Consider the following 23,874-nt stretch of genomic DNA (forward strand, 5'->3'; position numbering starts at 1 on the left):
TCAGAGACAAGTATAGTCAAACACCAGAAAGCCTGTCTGTGTGTTGCTCAGCTGGAGAAACAGAAAACTGCTGTACAATGTAGTGAGTGCCATGATAAGGATTGGAAATGGTGTTTCATGAACCCATAGAAAACATACCTAGAGAAGATTTCCCAAAGGATGTGAATAATAAATTAACTGACTTATTAAGAATGAGAAGGAGTTAGGCAGAAGAAAAAGAAAAAGGAAAGAACTAGGGAGAGATGAAACTCTGTGTGAATCATTAATATAGTGGTAGATAAAGCATACAAATTCTCTACACATTTGGATACTAGTTAAGAGTGTGTGGGGGAGAGAAGATATATAGACATATATACATATATATCTACAATGTATATTTAAGAAATATGTGCTTGAAAGGTCATTTTGTACCAACCACATGCCAGGCCTCTGGCATCAAACTGTTCATTTATTTAACAAATAGTTATCAAGAATTTTAGTGGTCATTTTAAATAAGTTGACACACAGAAAAAGCTTAAAGTATACCTTGACATATAGCAAGTACTCAAGATAAGTTAGCTATTATTATTACAGTCAGGAACTACTAAGGTATTGGGGGTTTAGTAAAAAGGCCCACCAGGGCACCTGACACCACCCCTCCCTAAAAAGTCATAGACCCACTCAAAACATAATAACCAAATATTCCCCTTAAAGCTTATATTTTGGTTAAGACTGCCAGGAAACTATATTTAGTGCAAAAACACAAAACTACTGCTGAAACCCAGGATGGAACCAGGGACCTTTAGATCTTCAGTCTAACGCTCTCCCAACTGAGCTATTTCAGCTTTTCAGGTGACTTCTCCTGAATAACTATAATGGAATAATACTTGTTTTATAATATAAAAACAAATCAATATTCAGAGTCAGCTGGAGGTAGGCATTTAACAAATCTTCAGAGATGATGAGGTAAGATCCCCGTTTACAAGCTAGACGTAATAACTAATTTCACTTTTCTCAGTTCTGTGTTTAACTGCCCTGCAATCTGTTTTTTCCATTTAAAAATAAATCATGGACTTTTTTCATGTCCAAAAAAAAAAAAGAAATATGTGCTTGATAAACAATAAAGCAGAGTAGAGGAATGAGAAGATTGAGGAAGGATATTTCTGACAAAATCATCATGGAAGACAGCTCTGAGGAGGTGGCATTTGAAAAAATAACATTTGAATTAATTGAGGGGACAAAACGTGAATTGGCTTGGGAATATGGAAATGAAATGAAATGCATAGAACTACTACATTAAAATATTTGGTGTGAACAAGGGAAGAAACAAAAAGAAGAAGAAAAGAAGAGAGAAGAATAACAAAAACAACTGGAAAATAAGTAATGTAATGGCTATTAGTAAATATTCATCAATAATTACATTAAATGTCAGTGGACTAAAATCTCCAATCAAAAGACATAGGGTGGCTGATTGAATAAAATAAAAAGACCCTTTAATATGCTGGTTACAAGAGACACCCTTCAGGGCCAAGACATACAAACTGAAAGTGAGGGGATGGAGAAACATACTTCATGCAAATGGAAGTGACAAGAGAGTGAGGGTAGCAATACTCATATCAGACAAAACAGACTTTAAAAGTCTATAACAAAAGACAAAGAAGGGTATAATGGAATGATAAAGGGATCAATACAAGATGTGGATGTTACAATTATTAACATATATGCACCCAATACAGGAGCACCTAAACCTATAAAGTAAATATTAACAGACATAAAGGGAGAAATTGACAATAATATAATAACAGTAGGAGACTTCAACACTGCACTTACATCAATGGGTAAATCATCCAGACAGAAAATCAGTAAAGCAACAGTGTTCTTAAATGACACAATAAAGCAGTTGGATTTTTTTTTTTTTTTTTTTTTTTTTTGCAGTACATGGACCTCTCACTGTTGTGGCCTCTCCCATTGCGGAGCACAGGCTCCGGATGCACAAGCTCAGTGGCCATGGCTCACGGGCCCAGCTGCTCCGCGGCCTGTGGGATCTTCCCAGACTGGGGCACGAACCCGTGTCCCCTGCATCGGCAGGCAGACTCTCAACCACTGCGCCACCAGGAAAGCCCAAGCAGTTGGATTTAATAGATATCTACAGAACTTTCCACCCCAAAAACAGCAAAATACACATTCTTTTAAAGTGCATATGGAACATTTTCCAGGATAGAGTGTGTGTGAGGTCACAAAACAAGCCTCAATAAATTTAAGAGGATAGAAATTATATCAAGCATTTTTCCAAACACAATGGTATGAAACTAGAAATCTATTACAGAAAGAGAAATGGGAAAAGTGCAAACATGAGAAAACTAAATAACTTGCTGCTAAACAGCCAATGGGTCAATGAAGAATTCAAAGAGGAAACCAGAAAATACCTCAAGAGAAATGAAAATGGAAACACAACTTTCCAAAATTGATGGGGTGCAGCAAAAGAAGTTATCAGAGGTTTGTTTATAGTGATATAGGCCTTCCTTAAGAAGAAAAAAAAAATCTCAAATAAACAACCTAACATATCATCCACAGAAATTAGAAAAATAAGAACAAACAAAGCCTAGTCAGGAGAAGGAAGGAAATAATAATAATTTAAAAAAAAGAAGAGAAGAAATGAATAAAATAGAGATTTAAAAAAATAGAAAATATCAAAGAAACAGCTGGTTTGTTTGAAAAGATAAACAGGATGGACAAACCTCTAGCCAGACTTACCAAGAAGAAAAAAGAGAGGACCAAATTAACAAAATAAAAATGAAAGGGGAAAAATAAAACACAGATACAAAAAAAAAAATCATAAGAGAATACTTCAAACAGTTATATGCCAACAAATTGGACAACCTAGAAGAAATGGACAAATTTCTAGAAATATTCAGCCTCCCAAGACTGATTCATGAAGAAACAATCTGAACAGACTGATCACTAGTAGTGAAACTGAATTTTTAATTTAAAAAGCTCCCAGCAAACAAAAGTCCAAGACTTGACTACTTCACAGGGAAATTCTACCACACATATAAAGGAGAGATAATACCTATCCTTCTCAAACTATTCCAAAAAACTGAAGAGAACAGAACACTCCCAAATTCATTCTACAAGGCCACCATTACCTTGATACCAAATCCAGAAAAAAACACTACACAAAAAGAGAAAATTACAAGTCAATATCTTTGATGAATATAGATGCAAAAATTCTAAACAAAATATTAGCAAACCAAAACCAAAAATAAATAAAAATGGTCATACACCATAATCAAGTTTAATTTATTCCAGGGAGGAAAAAGTGGTTAAATATTTACAAATCAAGCAATGTGATACACCACTTTAACAAAAGGAAGGGTAAAAATTACATGATCATCCCAACAGTTACAGAAAAAAAGCATTTAACAAAATTAAACATCCATTCATGATAAAAAATCTCAACAGGAGACCTTTAAGATGGCAGAGGAGTAAGACATGGAGATCACCTTCCTCCCCACAAATACATGAGAAATACATCTACATATGGAACAACTCTTACAGAACACCTACTGAACGCTGGCAGAAGACCTCAGATCTCCCAAAAGGCAAGAAACTCTCCACATACCTGGGTAGGGCAAAAGAAAAATACAGAGACAAAAGAATAGGGACAGGACCTGCACCTCGGGGAGGGATCTGTGAAGGAAGAAATGTTTCCACACACTAGGAAGCCCTTCACTGGTGGAGACAGGAGGGTGGGTGGGGGGAAGCTTTGGAGCCATGGAGGAGAGCACAGCAACAGGGGTGCAGAGGGCAAGGTGGAGAGATTCCCGCACAGAGGTTTGGTACCAACCAGCACTAACCAGCCTGAGACGCTTGTCTGCTCACCCTCCGGGGCGGGTGGGGGTTAGGAACTGATGATCCAGCTTCGGAGGTCAGATCCCAGGGAGAGGACTGGGGTTGGCTGTGTGAAAACAGCCTGAAGCCTGAAGGGGGCTAGTGCACTACAACTAGCTGGGAGGGAGTCCGGGAAAAAGTCTGGACCTGCCTAAGAGGTAAGAACCATTGTTTCAGGGTGCATGAGAGAGGGGATTCAGAGCACCGCCTAAACGAGCTCCAGAGATGGGAACGAGTTGGTAGCTATCAGCGCAGACACCAGAGATAGGCATGAAATGCTAAGGCAGCTGCTGCAGCCACCAAGAATCCTATGTTCAAGCACAGGTCACTATCCACACCTTCCCTCCTGCGAGCCTGTGCAGCCCGCCACTGCCAGGGTCCCGTGATCCAGGGACAATTTCCCCAGGGGGAACACACAGTGCAACTCAGGCTGTTGCAACATCATGCTGGCCTCTGCCTCTGCAGGCTCACCCTGCATTCCGTACCCCTCCCTCCCACCGGACCGAGAGAGCCACAGCCACCTAATCAGCAGCTACTTTAACCCCATCCTGTCTGAGCAAAGAACAGATGCCCTCAGGTGACCTACATGCAGAGGTGGGGACAAATCAAAAGCTGAACTCCAAGAGCTGTGCGAACAAAGAAGAGAAAGGGAAACTTATCCCAGCAGCCTCAGGAGCAGTGGATTAAATCTCCACAGTCAACCTGATGTACCCTGAATCTGTGGAATACCTGAATAGACAACAAATCATCCCAAAATTGAGATGGTGGACTTTGGGAGCAACTGTAGACTTGGGGTTTGCTATCTGCATCTAATTTGTTTCTGGTTTTATGTTTATCTTAGTTTAGTATTTAGAGTTCATTATCATTGTAGGTTAGTATATTGATTTGGTTGTTCTCTTTTTTATATATATATAAATTTTTCCTTTTTCTCTTTTTGTGAGTGGGTAAGTGTATGCTTCTTTGGGTGATTTTGTCTGTATAGCATTGCTTTTACCATTTGTTCTAGGGTTCTCTCTGTCTGTTTTTTTTTTTTCCTTTTTTTATTTTATTAACAAATTTTATTTTAATAACAATTTTTTATTTTAATAACTTTATTTTATTTTCTTCTTTCTTTTTTTGCTCTCTTTTCTTTTGAGCCATGTGGCTGAAAGGGTCTTGGTGCTCCAGCTGGGTGTCAGCCCTGAGCCTCTAGGTTGGAGAGCTGAGCTCAGAACATTGTTCCAACAGAGACCTTCCTGTTCTACATAATATCAAATGGTGAAAGCTCTCCGAGATCTCCATCTCAGTGCTAAGACCCAGCTCCACTCAATAACCAACAAGCTATAGTGCTGGACACCCTATGCCAAACAACTAGCAAAACAGGAACACAACCCCACCCATTAGAGGAGAGGCTGCCCAAAATCATAATAAGGTCACAGACACCCCAAAACTCACCACAGGACATGCTCCTGCCCACAAAAAATAAAAAATCCAGCCTCATCCACAGGAAAGCAAGCACCAGTCCCCTACATGGGGAAGCCTACGCAATGCACTAAACTAACCTTACTCACTGGGGGCAGACACCAAAAACAATGGAAACTATGAACCTGCAGCCTGTGAAAAGGAGACCCCAAACACAGTAAGTTAAGCAAAATGAGAAGACAGAGAAACACACAGCAGAGGAAGGAACAAGGGAAAAAGCCATCAGACCAAACAACTGAAGAGGAAATAGGCAGTTTACCTGAAAAAGAATTCAGAGCAATGATAGTAAAGATGATCCAAAATCTTGGAAATAGAATGGAGAAAATACAAGAAATGTTTAACAAGGACATAGAAGAACTAAAGACCAAAAAACAATAATGAAAAACACAATAAATGAAATTTAAAATTCTTTAGAAGGAATCAATAGCAGAATAACTAAGGCAGAAGAACAGAGAGGTGACCTGGAAGACAAAATAGTGGAAATGACTGCTGCAGAGCAGAATAAAGAAAAAAATTTGAAATAATTGAGGACAGTCTCAGAGACCTCTGGGAACACATTAAACGCACCAACATTCGAACTATAGGGGTCCCAGAAGAAGAAGAGAAAAAGAAAGGGACTGAGAAAATATTTGAAGAGATTATAGTTGAAAAACTCCCTAACATGGGAAAGGAAATAATCACTCAAGTCCAGGAAATGCAGAGAATCCCATACAGCATAAATCCAAGGAGAAACAAGCCAAGACACATATTAATCAAACTATCAAAAATTAAACACAAAGAAAAATATTAAAAGCAGCAAGGGAAAAACAACAAATAACATGCAAGGGAATCCCCATAAGGTTAACAGCTGATCTTTCAGCAGAAACTCTGCAAGCCAGAAGGGACTGGCAGGACATATTTAAAGTGATGAAAGGAAAAAACCTACAAGCAAGATTACTCTACCCAGCAAGGATCTCATTCAGATTCAACAGAGAAATTAAAATCTTTACAGACAAGCAAAAGTTAAGAGAATTCAGCACCACCAACTCAGATTTACAATAATTGCTAAAGGAACTTCTCTAGGCAGGAAACACAAGAGGAGGAAGAGACCTACAAAAACAAACCCAAAATAATTAAGAAAATGGTAATAGCAACATGCATATTGATAATTACTTTACATGTGGATGGATTAAATGATCCAACCAAAAGACATAAACAGGCTAAATAGATATATAAAAAAAGACCAATATATATGTCTACAAGAGACCTGTCTACAAGAGACCCAATTCAGACCTAGGGACACATACAGACTGAAAGTGAGGGGATGGAAACAGATATCCCATGAAAATGGAAACCAAAAGAGAGCTGGAGTAGCAATACTCATATCAGACAAAATAGACTTTCAAACAAGACTATTACAAGAGACAAAGAAGGACATTGCATAATGATCAAGGGATCAATTCAAGAAGAAGATATAACAATTGTAAATATTTATGCACCCAACATTGGAGCACCTCAAAACATAAGACAAATGCTAACAGCCATAAAAGGAGAAATCGACAGTAACACAATCATAGTAGGGGACTTTAACACCCCACTTTTATCAATGGACAGATCATCCAAATTTAAAAATAAATAAGGAAACACAAGCTCTAAATGTTATTTTAAACCAATGGACTTAATTGATATTACTAGGACATTCCACCCAAAAACAACAGAATACACTTTCTTCTAAAGTGCTCATGGAATATTCTCCAGGATAGATCATATCTTGAGTCACAAATAAAGCCTTGGCAAATTTAGGAAACTGGAAATCATATCAAGTATCTTTTCCAACCACAATGCTATGAGACTAGATATCAATTACAGGAAAAAATCTGTAAAAAACACAAACATATGGAGGCTAAACAATACATTACTAAATAACCAAGAGATCACTGAAGAAATCAAAGAGGACATCAAAAAATACCTAGAAATAAATGACAATGAAAACACGATGACCCAAAACCTATGGGATGCAGCAAAAACAGTTCTAAGAGGGAAGTTTACAGTAATACAATCCTACCTTAAGAAACAAGAAACATCTCAAATAAACAACATAACCTTACACCTAAAGCAATTAGAGAAAGAACAACAAAAAACCCCCAAAGTTAGCAGAAGGAAAGACATCACAAAGATCAGATCAGAAATAAATGAAAACGAAATGAAGGATATGATAGCAAAGATCAATACAACTAAAAGCTGGTTCCTTAAGAAAAAAAACTGATAAACCATTAGCCAGACTCATCAAGAAAAAAAGGGAAAAGACTCAAATCAATAGAATTAGAAATTAAGAGGGAGAAGTAACAACTGACACTGTGGAAATGCAAAGGATCATGCGAGATTACTTCAAGCAAGTATATGCCAATAAAATGGACAACCTCAAAGAAATGGACAAATTCTTAGAAAAGCACAACCTTCTGAGACTGAACCAGGAAGAAATAGAAAATATAAACAGGCCAATCACAAGCACTGGAATTGAAATCATGATTAAAAATTTTCCAACAAACAAAAGCCCAGGACCAGATGGCATCACAGGCGAATTCTATCAAACATTTAGAGAAGAGCTAACACCTATCCTTCTTCCAAAATATAGCATAGGGAAGAACACCCCCAAACTCATTACAAGGCCACCATCACCCTGAAACAAAAACCAGACAAAGATGTCACAAAGAAAGAAAACTACAGGCCAATATCTCTGATGAACATAGATGTAAAATCCTCAACAAAATACTAGCAAACAGAATCCAACAGCACATTAACAGGATCATACACCATGGTCAAGTGGGGTTCATCCCAGGAATGCAAGGATTCTTCAATATATATATATCAATCAATGTGATAAGCCATATTAACAAACTGAAGAAGAAAAAAACAAGATCCTCTCAATAGATGCAGAAAAAGCTTTTGACAAAATTCAACATCCATTTATGATAAAAACCCTCCAGAAAATAGGCATAGAGGGAATGTACCTCAATATAATAAAGGCCACATATGACAAACCCACAGCCAACATCATTCTCAATGGTAAAAAAGTGAAACCATTTCTCTAAGATCAGGAACAAGACAAGGTTGTCTACTCTCAACACTGTTATTCAACATAGTTTTGGAAATTTTACCCACAGCAGTCAGAAAGAGAAAAAATAAACAGATTCCATATCAGACAAGAAGAGGTAAAGTGGTCACTGTTTGCAGATGACATGATACTATACATGGAGAATCCTAAAGATGCTACCAGAAAAGTACTAGAGCTAATCAATTAATTTGGTAAAGCTGCAGGATACAAAATTGAGGTACAGAAATCTCCTGCAGTCCTGTACACGAGTGATGAAAAATCTGAAAGAGAAATTAAGGAAACACTCAGTTACCATTGCAACAAAAAGAATAAAATACCTAGGAATAAAGCTACCTAAGAAGACAAAGGACTTGTATGCAGAAAACTATAAGACACTGATGAAAGAAATTAAAGATGATACAAACAGATGGAGAGATATACCATGTTCTTGGATTGGAAGAATCAACATTGTGGAAATGACTTTACTACCCAAAGCAATCTACAGATTCAATGCAGTCCCTATCAAACTACCACTAGCATTTTTCACAAAAGTAGAACAAAAAATTTCACAACATGTATGGAAACACAAAAGACCCCGAATAGTCAAAGCAACTCTTGAGAAAGAAAAACAGAGCTGGAGGAATCAGGCCCCCAGATTTCAGACTATACTATAAAGCTACAGTAATAAAGACAGTATGGTCCTGGCACAAAAACAGAAACATAGATCAATGGAACAGGATAGAAAGCACAGAGATAAACCCATGCACATATGGTCACCTTATTTTTGATAAAGGAGTCAAGAGTATACAATGGAGAAAAGACAGCCCCTTCAATAAGTGGTGCTGTGCAAACTGGACAGCTACATATAAAAGAATGAAATTAGAACACTCCCTAACACCATACACAAAAATAAACTCAAAATGGATTAAAAACCTAAATGTAAGTCTATATACTATAAAACTCTTAGAGGAAAACATAGGCAGAACACTCTATGTCATAAATCACAGCAAGACCCTTTTGGACCCACCTCCTAGAGTAATGGAAATAAAAACAAAAATAAACAAATGGGACCCAATAAAACTTAAAAGTTTTTGCACAGCAAAGGAAAGCATAAACAAGATGAAAAGGCAACCTTCAGAATGGGAGAAAATATTTGCAAATGAAGCAACTGACAAAGGATTAATCTCCAAAATTTAAAAGCAGGTCATGCAGTTCAATAACAAAAAAACAAACAACCCAATCCAAAAATGGGCAGAAGCCCTAAATAAACATTTCTCCAAGGAAGATATACAGATTGCCAACAAACACATGAAAGCATGCTCAACATCATTAATCATTAGAGAAATGCGAATCAAATCTACAATGAGGGGGCTTCCCTGGCGGCACAGTGGTTGAGAGTCCACCTGCCGATGCAGGGGACACAGGTTCATGCCCCAGTCCAGGAAGATCCCAAATGCCATGGAGCGGCTGGGCCCGTGAGCCATGGCCGCTGAGCCTGCGCATCCGGAGCCTGTGCTCCGCAACGGGAGAGGCCACAACAGTGAGAGGCCCGCGTACCGCAAAAAAAAAAAAAAAGAAAACCAAAAAAAACCCCTACAATGATGTATCACCTCACAGCAGTCAGAATGGCCATCATCAAAATATCTACAAACAGTAAAAGTTTTAGAGGGTGTGGAGAAAAGGGAACCCTCCTGCACTGTTGATGGGAATGTAAATTGATACAGCCCTATGGAGGACAGTATGGAAGTTCCTTAAGAAAATAAAAACGGAACTACCATACGACCCAGCAATCCCACTACTGGGCATATACCCTGAGAAAACCATAATTTGAAAAGAGTCATGTACCACAATATTCATTGCAGCTCTATTTACAATAACCAGGACATGGAACCAACCTAAGTGTCCATCGACAGATTAATGAATAAAGAAGATGTAACACATGTATACAATGTAATATTACTCAACCATAAAAAGAAATAAAATTCAGTTATTTGTAGTGCAGTGGATGGACCTAGAGTCTGTCATACCAAGGGAAGTGAGAAAGTGAAAAACAAATGCAGTATGCTAACACATATATATGGAATCTAAAAAAAAAAAAAAAAGTTCTGAAGAACCTAGGGGCAGCACAGGAGTAAAGATACAGATGTAGAGAAAAACCTTGAGGACATGGGGATTGGGAAGGGTAAGCTGTGATCAAGTGAGAGAGTGGCATGGACATATATACACTACCAAATGTAAAATAGATAGCTAGTGGGAAGCAGGTGCATTGCCCAGGGAGATTAGCTCAGTGCTTTGTGACCACCTAGAGGGGTGGGATAGGGAGTATAGGAGGGAGACGCAAGAGGGAGGGGATATGGGGATATATGTATATGTATACCTGATTCACTTTGTTATAAATCAGAAACTAACACACCATGGTAAAGCAGTTATAGTCCAATAAAGATGTTAAAAAAAAAGAACTCTCATCAAAGTTGGTATAGAGGGAACATATTTCAATATAATAAAGGACATTTATGACAAACTCTTGGTTAACATCATACTCAGTGGTGAAAGCTGAAAGCTTTTCTGCTAAAATCAGGAATAAGACTTGTATGCCCACTCTCACCACTTCTAGTCAACATAGTATTGGAAGTCCTAGCCACAGCAATCAGACAAGAAATAAATAAAAGGCATCTAAGTGGGAAATGAAGAGGTAAAACTGTCACTATTTGCAGCTGACATGATACTATATATAGAAAACCCTTAAATCTCCGCAAAAAGCTATTAGAACCAAGAAATGAATTCAGTAAATTTGCAGGATACAAGATTAATATACAGAAATCTCTTGCTTTTATATACATTAATAATGAACCATCAGAAAGAGAAAAAAAGAAATTTAAAATTGTGTCAAAAAGAATAAAATACCTTGGAATAAAATTAAGCCAGGTGATGAAATACTATTTCATTAAAAACTATAAAACATTGATGAAGGAATTTGAAAATGATACAAAGAAATGGAAAGATATGCTGTGTTCTTTGATTGGAAGAATTAATATTGTTAAAATGTCCATGCTACACAAAGTGTACTACAGATGTAATGCAATCCCTATCAAAAGACCCATGACATTTTTCACAAAACTAAAACAAATAACCCTAAAATTCTTATGGAACTACAAAAGACCCTTAGTATCCAGAAGAATCTTGAGCAAGAACAAAACTTGAGGTGTCATGCTCCCTGATTTCAAACTATACTACAAAACTACAGTAATCAAAACAGAATGGTATTGGCACAAAATCAGACACATAGATCAATGGAACAGAATAGAGAGCTGAGAAATAAACCTGCACACCTATGGTCAATTAATTTATGACAAAGGAGGCAAGAAGATATCAACACAATGGAGAAAAGACAGTCTCTTCAGTAAGTGGTGCTGGGAAAACTGTATGGCTATATGTAAAACAATGAGATTAGAATATTTTCTCACACTAAATACAAAAATAAACTCAAAATGGATTAAAGACCTAAATGTTAAGACCTGAAAAGCTAAGACTCTAGAAGAAAACATAAGCAGAACACTCTTTGACATAAATCATAGCAATATTTGTTGGATCCATCTCCTGGACAAAATAAATAAAAGCAAAAATAAACAAATGGGACATAATTAAACTTAAAAGCTTTTGCACAGCAAATGAAACCACTGACAAAATGAAAAGACAACCTACTGAGTGGAGAAAATATTTGCAAATGATGTGACCAATAAGGGGGCAATATCCAAAATATATAAATAGCTCATAAAACTGAATATCAAAAAATCAACCCAATTTAAAATATAGGCAGAAGCGCTGAAGAGACGTGTTTTCCAAAGACGAAATGCAGATGGCCAAAAGGCACATGAAAAGATGTTCAATAGCTCTAATTATTAGAGAAATGCAAATGAAAACCACAATGAGATATCACCTCACACTTGTCAGAATGGGTACAGGAAGCCTACAAATAACAAATGTTGGCAAGTATGTGGAGAAAAGAGAACCTTTGTATACTGTTGGTGGGAATGTAAATTCTATATATTCACACATGCAATGGAATATTACTCAACCATAAAAGAGAATTAAATTCTGCCATTTGCAATAACATGGATGGACCTAGAGAGTATTATGCTTGGTGCGTTAAGTCCGACAGAGAAAGAAAAATACTCTATGTTAACACTTACAGGTGCAGGTGGAACTTAAAATGAAACAAATGAATGTATATAACAAAACAGAAACAGACTCACAGATATAAAGAACAAACTGATGGTTACCAACAGGGAGAGGGGCAAGATAGGGATATGGGATTAAGAAATACAAACTACTATGTATAAAATTGATAAGTAACAAGGATATATTTTACAGCATGGGGAAATATAGCCATTGTTTTTTAGTAACTTTAAATGGAATATAATTTATAAAAATATTGAATCACTATGTTGTACACTTGAAACTAATATCATATGGTAAATCAACTATACTTCTATTAAAAATACAATAACATAAAAATAAAATAAAATATTGTGAGTGAAGTGTGTTGCAGGCTGAGGGAACAGAAAGTACTGTTCTGAATCAGGAGCATACTTGATGTGTTGGAGGAATAGCATGAAGACCAATGTGGTTGAAATGGGGGTAGGAAAGGTAGCCTGGATCTGGATCACATAGGGATTTATAGACATTGGTAAAAATTTGAAAAAGATAGCTTTTGTTGCTGTGTAAAGCAAAGAATGTGGTGCTCAGGACATATAAGAAGATGAGAAGGCAAGATTGGAAGAGATCAAAGCATCATGAAACAGAGAGGATGGTGGCTTGGATTAAGGTTGTAACAGAGGGATCAGATTCTGGATATATCTTGAAGGTGCAAATGCCTGGATTTACTGATGAACTGAAAGTGAGATGTGAAAGGATGATGATGACAATGTCAATGTTAGTAAGCTAATCAACTGAGTGAATGGTGATATTATTACTGAGATAAACAGGAAAGAAGAAACAGGGTTGTGAGCACTGGGGAGGAGGACTGGGAATCATGAGTTCAGTATTAGAGAAGTGAAGTTGGAGACGCTGATTGAACATCCAAGGTTCGACTACTTTTTAGTATATACAACTTTGGAATTCAGGAGAAGAGTCAAGGTTAAGAGTACACACTGGGAAATCATCAAAGTAAGAGAGTATTTAGAGAACTAGGTCTGGATGTTATTACTTAGGAAGTAAGAGCAGATAAAAAGAGATCTAAGAACTGAGTCCTAGCCCACCCCAGCCACAAGTAGAGACTGGGAAGAGGAGAGAGTTTTAACAAAGGCACTTGAAAATAAGTGGAAACCAAAAAAGTATGACCTAGAAACCAATTGAAGAAAGTGTTTCTGAAAGGAGGGAATTTATCAATTGTGTCACATATCTCTAAGATGGAGATTGAGGATTGACCATTGGTTTTAGCAACATGGAGGTCTTTGGTGGTCTTTGCAGTGGTGGTAAGGTGGTAGGGGCAAAAGCTTGACTAGATTGGAAAAATGGAAGGAAAGAAAGTGGACACTGTGGATATAAATAATTTGGTAAGAATTTTTGTAACAAAGAAAAGCAGAGAAATGAAGTATTCGCTAGAGGGGAATATTTGGTCCAGAAAGATGTTTTTTAAGATAGGAAATATCACAAAATACTTTATTGCTAATAGAAAAGAATAAGTAGTCAAGGGAAATTGATGGTTGAAGAAGCAAAGTCTTTGAGAAAATGAGATGTGCTGGGATCTGGGGCACAAGAAGATAGGCTGATCCTAGATGTGAGCAAGGTTCTTTCTTCCACAGTATTGGAGAAAAAGCAGCATATACAGGCACAGATGCATGGAGGTGTGTAGAGCAAAAGTCAGTGCATTGAAGGAATGGGAAGTAGTTTAGTTAGGCTGGAGTCTAGCATGTAAAGAAGACAGTTGTCAAGTTGATGAATGACACCTTCAGTTAATCAATTCAAAAGGTATTGTGAGATGCTGATCTTATATGATTATGACTTGGTTTTGAAAGACTACTTGGAGGAATTTCCCAATGTGCTTCAAGCCAAAGTAGCAGAAGTGGAATAATTATACAGCCTCCCAACATGCCTGCTTTAAATAATAACAATAACGCAAAACCTATGTCATGTGTCAGGCTTTACTCTAAGCATTTTGCATATATTAGCACACTTAATCTTTACAACAAATCTGGGCTTAAGCACTGTTATTATTCTCATTTTAAAAATGAGAAAGTGAGACACACAGAGGTTAAATAACTTGCCTGAGTTCACATAGCTGACAAATAGTAGAGCTGAGACTTTAACCCAAGGATAACGATACAAGAGCCCATGTTCTCAATTGTTTGTTATATTTCCCTCTGATCCACAACCATTTCAAAGTATAAATTCTGTTAAACTTCTTTTTAAAAGTCATGTTCCTTAATAGTCATTCCTTTACTGCATGACCCTCACAAGGTTTGTGTGGAAAGTATGACTGGGATATGGGCAAGTGAGGGGTGATCTGGGAGGGTGTATCAGACGTCTGGAGGTGCAGCTTCCCAGGCCTGGGGAAGAAGGGTCTGATCAAGCCAGTCTGTGGCCTGGCTCCTTGAGAGTTCATGCTTTTACCTTCTAGGCCTTGCATTCTCCCCTGCTGTCTTTTTGAACAGCTGTACTGTCTGCAGCACACTGCAGTAACCCAGAACAGGGCTCACCCTCCAAGATTCCCCACAGCCAGTTATCAGGGCACCCAACTAAGCCATTGGATGTAGTAGGAAAACACGAGTACAGCATAAACAGCTGGGACTCACCCAGAGTTCTGTGTGCCCCCTTATGCTTCCCACATGGCCATAGAGTTAAGGTGATTCTGGACAATGGCCTGTGATTAGAGACACCAGTGGCATATGTCAATCCCTACACAAGGCAATTCAGAGTTATTCTGCCTCCTCCATCTCTCTCCTTTCCCACCTTGGCAAACACAGAGGCCCTGTGTTCCAGATGATGTAGTTATTGGATGGAGGAGGGCCTCCCAACCCACACCAGATTTTAGGTGAATGAGAAATATACTTTTTGTACCTTTGGGGGCTTGTCTGTTGAGGCAGTTATCATTAATTTCTTTGATTAACAAAGTGGGCAAGTGATTCTCAGTCACAAGCATTGTCCCTAGGGCAATGCTGCCGCCTCAAATAGAGCAGGTGGTGAGGAGAAAGGCTGAGCCCTAGAAGACACTCAGGCAGCAAGGCAGGATGGCAGAAAGAAGAAAGTGACTTGATTAAAGGATATTTTGTTAAAAGAAACAGAAATTATCTCAAGGTAACTTAAGTAAAAGGGGAAATTAATTAAAGATAATATTTCTCAGGACTATCAAAAGACAAAATGAAGTATGTCTGGGCAAGACACAGACAGACTGAATTCCAAAAATGGCAGAAGTCACCATGTTCTCGGAAAGCATGTGGTTTCTCCCATCTTCTCTCCAATTCTCTTCCTTCTTTCCTAGTCTGGCTTCATCTCCTTTGCATGACCCCACTTGGGGTTACGGCTGTGACTTTACCTGGTCTTGCATGAGTGTCTGCCACCATCCAACTGGCTCAATTTTTGGGTCACAATTCTAAATACCTGTGAGAGAGAATCACATTGGTTCATCCAACCTACCTGTGGTTCCCCAAAATCAGGTGGCTATGACCTTCACTCTGCTCAGTTAGTCCTGGACAGAAACAGGGGTCTTGTGGTCTCAGAAGTGGCTTATGGGTGGGGCAACTTCAAATCAGGAATTGGACAGAGACCTTAACATAGGTTTATCACAGAAGAGAATTTCTATGGGCCTTAAAACAGAATTGTCAAAATATCCAAGAGGATAAGGGAGGTACTGTGGATTATGGAGGGGAAAAGACAAAGTACAAGTAGAAAGAAAAAATGTCAGGCCAGAAGGAGGAATGAATACAGAAATGAGCCCCAGGATGAAGTTAGAGCTGGATTCAAGAGGCAAGCCAGCTGCAAAGTGTGCCGATCCACCACGGACACTAAAGCGTCACTGAAATAGGTTGGAAACATGGGGCCAGTTAATTCACACATGACATCCACACAGGACAACCCACAAAACCAGGGAAATGTAAATTGGTTCCACTGCAGCTGGTTTGAGCAGTGTCCATGAATGAAGATAAAAAAATAAAATTCCTCACCAGGGATACATGTCTCTGTTGAGCATTTTTGCAAGTTGCAAAGAGCAGCTATGACCCCCAAACCAGCCCACTGACAGTTGCCTGAGATCAATCCTCAGAATCAGCAACATCTGAAAACTGTATCATGGATGACATAGAACTATTTAACAAAAACAAATGGCATCTTTTAATACACATTTCAGATCCTTAATATGTCTCCCAAGGAAGGCACATCTGCTTCAGGAAATCACAAATGAGAGCTGAAAAGAGAACAGATGACCCCTGAAGTGTGTGCACAGCACAACTGTGCTGTTATTCAGTCTCAGCTCATAGTGCCTGTAGACACAGGTCAAGGGCAGACTGTCTGGATAAATGATGGGGGACAGAGAGTGCAGCCAAGTCCCAGGACACACCCACGTGATGGAGAGTCAACACACCCCCTCCTTGGGCCTTTTGGTGTGGGAGTTCTAAGATATCTTTCAAAAGGCTCAGCTCTTGCCAATCTTGCAGCATAACATACCTGTACTTCTTTAAAATTACAGTTTAAAACTTTGCCCCATTTCTTGTAGCTGTGTGATTCTAGGCAAATCTATTAGCCTGTTTTGGTGAGGCTGTTGCCTCATCTATAAACACAAATAAGAAAATCCCACCTTGCTAGTAAAATATCCTGCACAATCAGATGCTTGAGAAATGGAAGTAGTATCATTATTATTAAAAAGCAGCTCTTCATCCCTTCAGCCTTAGCAAACAAACATTCCGATATAGGAGAGTGCACAGACTGTACAAAGGGAGATTTAACACTTGGATGTTTGATACATTTCCTACAAAAAAGCAGTAAAATGAGTGGAAAGAGGCTGGCTGTTGAGCCCCCTGCATCACTTACAGAAAATGCCGAGGGAGGATGATTGTCCAGGGACCCACCAGAGTTTCAGTTTCCAAAGTATCAAATCAAGAAGTCAGTCTTTGTTTTGGTATAGTGTTCCTAGTGGATTTAAAATTTTTTAAAGAAAGAAAGAACAAAAGCCTTAAACTACTAAATCATTAGGGGGAAACAGGGAGGGAAGATGAATCCCACATAAACTGAAGAAACTTGAAATTAAAGAAGCAGTTGAAGTATGAAATCCAACCAAGCAGAATGAAATCTCAGACACCTTTTAGGGTCAAATGCATCCAGTTACTGTATGAAAGTCAGGGACAAAACTTGCTGAAAAAGTAAAAGAAAATTATGGTTTCTGAAAGCTGATTGTGCACCCAATCTATTGACATTTGCTCCAGGATTTTATATACCACCATCTGAGAACCATGAATATTTCTCACTATACAGACCTGAGTGGATGTCTTGTGTCTCCTGCCTTTGGAGGCCAGCAAGTGAGCTTAAATTACCCAGGGCTTAGCCTGGAGCCAGGGTGGAGAATAGGAACCAGCTGAATTTAAAATGTCTAGCTTGGAGTTTACAATCCCTTTAGCCTTAAGGGATGTTGGCTAAAACAGTCCTGAGCAAAACTGGTGGATGCCTTTGCCAGCAGAGAATAAATCTGAGAAGAAAAATGCATTGGAGAAGAGGAAAGTGAGAAAGAGAATACAGACAACATTAGTCAAGTGATTTGGTGGCAAGTAAAAAGACCTCTCTGAGCTGAACTAAATCAAGAAAAGTGTGAGAAGTCTCCAGTACTGAATCCAGCTGAATACACGAACTGCCACTTGAGGGTCACCATACCTCAGGACAGGAAGCCTTGCAACGGGTGTTTGTGGACTTTCCCACTGGACAGGACCCAGATATCAATGCCCAGTGTCTGTGTATTTCAGAGTTGACCAGCCAAAGCCAGGTCAAGTGTTGATTTTGCTGGAGAGTGGGGGTGGGGCAGGAGGTACCCTGAGAAGATGTCTGGGTTACCGGGGACCTTCCCTGAGGGCAAGCAGTTACCAGAGAACAGGAGTCAAACTGCTTCCCAGTGCTTGTCTACCACTTAGAAAAATGGAGAAAGAGATGGGCCAGAGAAGGAATCCTCTGTTGACAAAGTGTCTCCAACAACTGATGATTACTTATGGCATAAACTTTTTTTATCTAAAAATGGCATTTAAGAGATAAGGAAGGTGGAAAGGACCCAAATGTTCATCAATACATGAATGCATCAACAAAATGTGTATACAAAAACATGGAATATTATTCAGTCTTTAAAAGGAAGGAAATTCTGATACGTGTTACAACATAATGGACCTTGCAAACATTATGCTAAGCAAAATAAGTCAAATATGAAAGGACACTTATTGTATGTTTCCACTTATATGAGGTATTTAGAGCAGTGAAATTCATAGAGACAGTAGAATGGTGCTGATTAGGGGCTGAGGGAGAGGGAAGAATGAGGAGTTGTTGGTTAATGGGTACAGATTCTTAGTTTGGGAAGATACAAAAAGTCCTGGAAATGGACGGTGGTGATGGTTGCACAACAATGTGAATGTACTTAATGCTGCTGAACTGTACACCTAAAGCTGCTTAACATGTCAAATTTTATGTTGTGTATATCTTGTCACAACACAAAAGAAAGAGACAAGGAAACTACTATGTATGTTATGGTGAAGGGAACTGTCAAATAAAGAGAAAGCAAATATACATGCATAACTCCGAAATAATCCATAAGAATGTTTTCTGTAAAGAGCAGGCAAATGTTCTGCCTAGGTCTGCACAAACCTGTCATCACATGCTTTGTTTAAATCCAGGCACCAGTCATTTAGGGTTTACATAAGCCATCATTTCCTGTTTTCTTGTGCTTTCTTTGGTACCCTGGAGAGTCTGCAAAAGCTCTTCGCAAAAGACAACACCAGCACTTGAGTGTCTATCACACAGAGAGCCCAGAGCCAGATAAGTAAGTAAAACTTTTCCTTTTCCCTTCTCCCATTACAGTCCTGAAGAATTCAGGAGCCCCAGAGCTTTGCAGGAGGAGTCAGGCAGATTTCTAAAGACTGGTCAGGCCTGATCCGGAGGAGAGCAATGCTTCAAATTGTAGGAGAAAAGAAAGCTTGATGTAAGATTGGGGTGGATTACTTAAATTGATATTTTAATGCCAGGAAGTGACAAGAATGGAGTGGGAAAGGGAGCCTCAGCAGACCAGATTGAAAGGCAATGTTGACAAAAAACAAAGTTGCTTCCTACTTGCACCCTACTAAATGCAGCTTGCTCAACAGCTGTGGTCAGCTCACATCTAATATTTACAGTAATCCTAAAGAGATAGAGATTATTAAACCTTTTTACAAAGAAACCAAGGTTCAAAAAAGTAAATTAATTTACCCAAGATCTCATTAACAAGTTAAAGGGCCAATGTCTAAAGCTTATATTTTTCCCATTATGCTGTGCTACCTATATTAATACACTCGAGTGTGTTAAATACTTGTAATAAGCCAGTAGATGAGTATGCAAGAGACAAGAATCCTACAACAACTCCTTTGGGGGTGTTTGCCGGGAAGGAAACTTGGCAGTGACTGTGGACAACACAGTGCTGCAAAGGAGATCAGTTTGGCCTCCAAAATGAATTTTTCTGGAATGTAGGGTCTGAGGGGTTATTAGTATTAAGCAGAGGCTCCAACTGCATTACAAGTGTTTATAAGGTTTATCTTTCTATTCCGTCCTCATTTAGTGGGTGAGTTGAATAATGGTTGGTGCTTTGCGAGCTTGTATGGCTAGAGGGATGGATGGCCTGAACAACTGGCGGTCTGTTCCATCCATTCGTTAACTCTGAACTACATATTTTCCAGGCTCAACTCTGAACTTAGGTATTTTCGATAGATGGCAGATCCCCCTTGTTCTACATACTGCCATATTTATAGCCCTCGTCTCCCAAATCCTCACTTTTCCTTCTGATATCAATGATAGCTCCATTATCCCCAGAAAACTACTGTGGAGGAGGAGGGGGAATAATGAGAGTATTAAGACTTTCTTTTTGCCTTCAACTGCCTGCTCTGTGTCACTCTGCCTGTGCAGTGGAGTAACATCCCACCTACCAATTCACTTGTTAAATTCAGATTTCTTAAAGCCTCAGGTTCCAAAGAGCCTGTAGGTGTTCCTTCCCCCGACACATCACCTATCTCTTAGTAACTCTGTTCAGTTCTATTTCCTTTCCCTGAATGGCTAATAAAAGATCCAAGAAGCAAGAAGTGTTTCCAAAGACAAGCTCTTCCACTTATGTCAGTTATACTTATCTCTCAATACTTTGCCAAAGGTCAGCATTAATAATTCACATCTTCCAGTCCTGCTACAACTGAGGCTAGTAGTTCTTGATCCTGACTGCACACTAGAATCACCAAGGGTAATGCTAAAGCATACTGGATACCACCCCGAACTCACTGAAACAGAATCTCTGGATAAGTTCCTTATGCATTGGTAAATATATTGTAAAGCCTCCCAGGTGCTTCTAATATATGGCCAGCATTGCACACCACTTTTCAAGGCCTTGACTGCTCAAAGGGCAGTTAGAGACTAGTGCTAGACAGTGAACTTGTTAGCCATTTGAGACAAGAAGTTTATGCCAGCACCAACTATGTCATTACACACTTTGGTTCAGCTGCCATTTTCTTTGTATAGCAAGGCTGCCTCAGTGAGAGAAGCAGTTCATCAGTCTACTCTCTGGTGAAAGCTCCTCATCTTGTCACACATGTGTAACAGAGAATGTGGAGGTTTGTTTCTTTGAGTAGCACTGCCATAAGCCTTTACAGCATATCCAAAAATCTTTGGAATTCTTCCTTTTCTGTAGCCTCTTTTAAGCCTGGGCATTTAATCTAAACATTTATTGTTACAGCCCTGAGCAGTACATACCAAGTGTATTATCGATGTCCACTGAGCTGTCTAGCATCACTTTACTAGGTTGAAATTCTTCTGCCATTTAATGGATATTGTCATCAGACCATTACAATGTGCAGACGACCAAAATGCTGGGTGGCTGGGGCACTGTGAGTGGGAAGGGGGTTTGAAGCATTGAGGACTTCAGGGATTCCAGAACGATAACATAGATGGGTTCTGTTTTCTCCTCCCCTCTCCCAATCTCTCTTATTCTTTCACCTCTTCTCTTTTACTCATGGATGGTTTTAGGAGTAGACATGAAAGTCACTGACCAATATAGAAAAGTACAGGCAATCTCAAGACAGACCCTTCCCATACATCCCCAAACCAGGGCCATTGCTCTAAAATATGTTCTTTCTTGCTTTATTGAGGTGAAGGGTGTGTGTTTCAAGTATTCCAGGTAAGGATGAAAATATTCCTGAAACATGTTAAACCTAATGAACCACCAGTTTAATGAAAGGTAAAAGAGAGTATAATGCTGTAGGAATTGGAGTCAAGATAAGCATTTTGTAGGGAAAGGAGAGAGTGCAAATAGACATTTAGGAGGCCCTTAGAAGGTGGCATGAGAAAAGGAACTCTGCATTTGGAGCAAGACCTCATTTTATGTCTTGGATCTCTCTCTCTCTCTTTATATTCATTTGACAATGTTTCTTTACATATTCATTCCTTAGTTTCCACATTTGTAAATGGATCACAGAGCGTCTGCCACCAGATTGTTGTGAAGTTTAAATATGATAATATATGTAAAAGCACATAGCACAGTGCCTGACACCAAGTTATTCTCTGTTCATTCATTCATTCATTCATTCAATATTCATTGTCAGGCACTGGACAAGGGACCAAGCATGCATTGGAGGATACCACAATGTCCCCTCATGGGGCTTAGAGGCACGTGGAGAAGACAGAGAAGAATCATGTAATCATAGACATTAAAGCATAAGTAAATATATAATTACAAATGGAAATAAGTAGTATAAGCAAACATAAAATAGATACCTTATCTTGTTTTGACGATTAAGAAGCACTTTCCTAAAGAAGTAATGTTTAAGCTAAGCTCTGAAGAAATTACCTTAGTGTGAGGTGAGGAGGAGTTATGGATGTAGAACAAAGAATAAGATTCCCTCTTATGAAGGAAACTTTTAGTTATGATATTAACTCAATTTACACCCTACCAGATTACGGTGCAAAGCAAGAGCTTTAAGCCTCACAGAGGGGGATTAGCAGAACCGTGAAGGTCACAGAGCTTCAGACATTCTGTTCTATGGGCAATTTCTTGTGAGGTTCTCCAGTCCAGTGTTTGACCTTAATTCTAAAATCTCTCAGCAATTTCTGTTCATGCCAGTGCAGCTTGCTTGGAGTTCCTGCCTGAGCCTGTTAGGACTTTTTCCAGGGCTCTCTGCTCCCTGTAGATCCCAGTGTGTTTGGTGTATACAGGTTTATTATCAAAGGGGACTGGCTTTTGACAGCCCAATTTGTGGCTTCTGTATGTATGATGCTGACGAGTCTCAGATTTGCCTGGTATTTCTGTCTGAAGCTGTTAGACACCCAACGAATTGTCTCTTTCATGCACATAGTTAGATGACCTGAGTTTTCATGTAATTGGATCCCTGGGACAGTGAAATTTTATAGATCAATTTTAAACATTTGTTGCATATGTCTCCTCTAGAGATTAGTTTATAAAAATACTTTTTAGTTTTAAAAAATACAGTTCAGCCACGTTCAAATTAGGAAACCTTGGAATTACTGTGTCAAAATACTCCCATCTGTTAAAGCAGTTTCCATCAATATCAAGTTCCATTTCTTGTCATTCTGTAATATTGTCCAGTTAAGAACAATGTGAAACAAGAAGTGCCCAGAGATGCTGATTCTCATTTTCATCAGTCACAAAGGTCAGTGCTCATTTCATCTAATTCCTCTTCTCTGGTCTGAAACCTAATGCTTCTCTGCAATTGAGCAATCAAGTTATACAAATGCAGTGCCTTGTATAAAATCTAAAATGATCGATGGTGAATTTCACATTAATTTTTAAAGTGCTTTGGTGGCTCTAAGTTATTACAACATTGTGTCAAGTCATCTTTTTTGAGATAGACATTATTCTTCTAATTTCCCATTGATTCTTTAATCTCTTGATCAGCTGATCTGTTGGTTCATCTTAGAAAATCACTAGGTAGAGCAGAGGCATTTCACAATTGTCTGTCAATTTTACTTTATATTGCTATTCAAATGGTCAAACCTGTTTAAACCTGTTTCTCCTTCTGAACCTGACAGAGATTAGCCTGGGTCTAATCTCGTCATTTCTGCAAAGTCAATGCTGAGGCCTGTAAGGCCAGGGTCACGCAGCTAGCCAATTCCAGATCCAGGTCAAAATATGGTGAAGAATAAACGACCAGTTCCAACATCACAAACAGCTTAATTGAAATCCCAACTTTCCACTTATTAGTTGTATAACATTTGATAAATTGATTGACCACCTTGAACATGCTCCCTAGTTTTTAATT

The 23,874-nt window shown here is 38.7% G+C and overlaps 1 long non-coding RNA gene and 1 other non-coding gene across 6 annotated transcripts in view; one reads left to right on the forward strand and one right to left on the reverse strand.

The window, feature by feature from the left end:
* Positions 1-751: 751 nt before the first annotated feature.
* On the reverse strand, positions 752-824 carry TRNAF-GAA (transfer RNA phenylalanine (anticodon GAA)). The gene has a single exon. It is a non-coding gene; the product is annotated as a tRNA-Phe (tRNA).
* An 18,029-nt stretch (positions 825-18,853) lies between these two features.
* LOC149748805 (uncharacterized) overlaps positions 18,854-23,874 on the forward strand; it is a 109,957-nt gene continuing 104,936 nt past the window's right edge. For 2 of the 5 annotated variants that reach the window (XR_016393920.1, XR_016393921.1), the window contains exons 1-2: positions 18,855-19,409; positions 23,202-23,265. This is a non-coding gene — a long non-coding RNA (uncharacterized LOC149748805). Of the gene's footprint in view, positions 19,410-23,201; positions 23,266-23,874 lie in introns of all 5 variants that reach the window. The other 3 variants (XR_016393922.1, XR_016393924.1, XR_016393923.1) reach the window with 3 other exon arrangements.

The sequence above is a fragment of the Delphinapterus leucas genome, chromosome 7, assembly GCF_059928025.1.
Source record: "Delphinapterus leucas isolate spDelLeu-1000000601 "Yukka" chromosome 7, BTC_Dleu_Yukka2, whole genome shotgun sequence".
Lineage (NCBI taxonomy): Eukaryota > Metazoa > Chordata > Mammalia > Artiodactyla > Monodontidae > Delphinapterus > Delphinapterus leucas.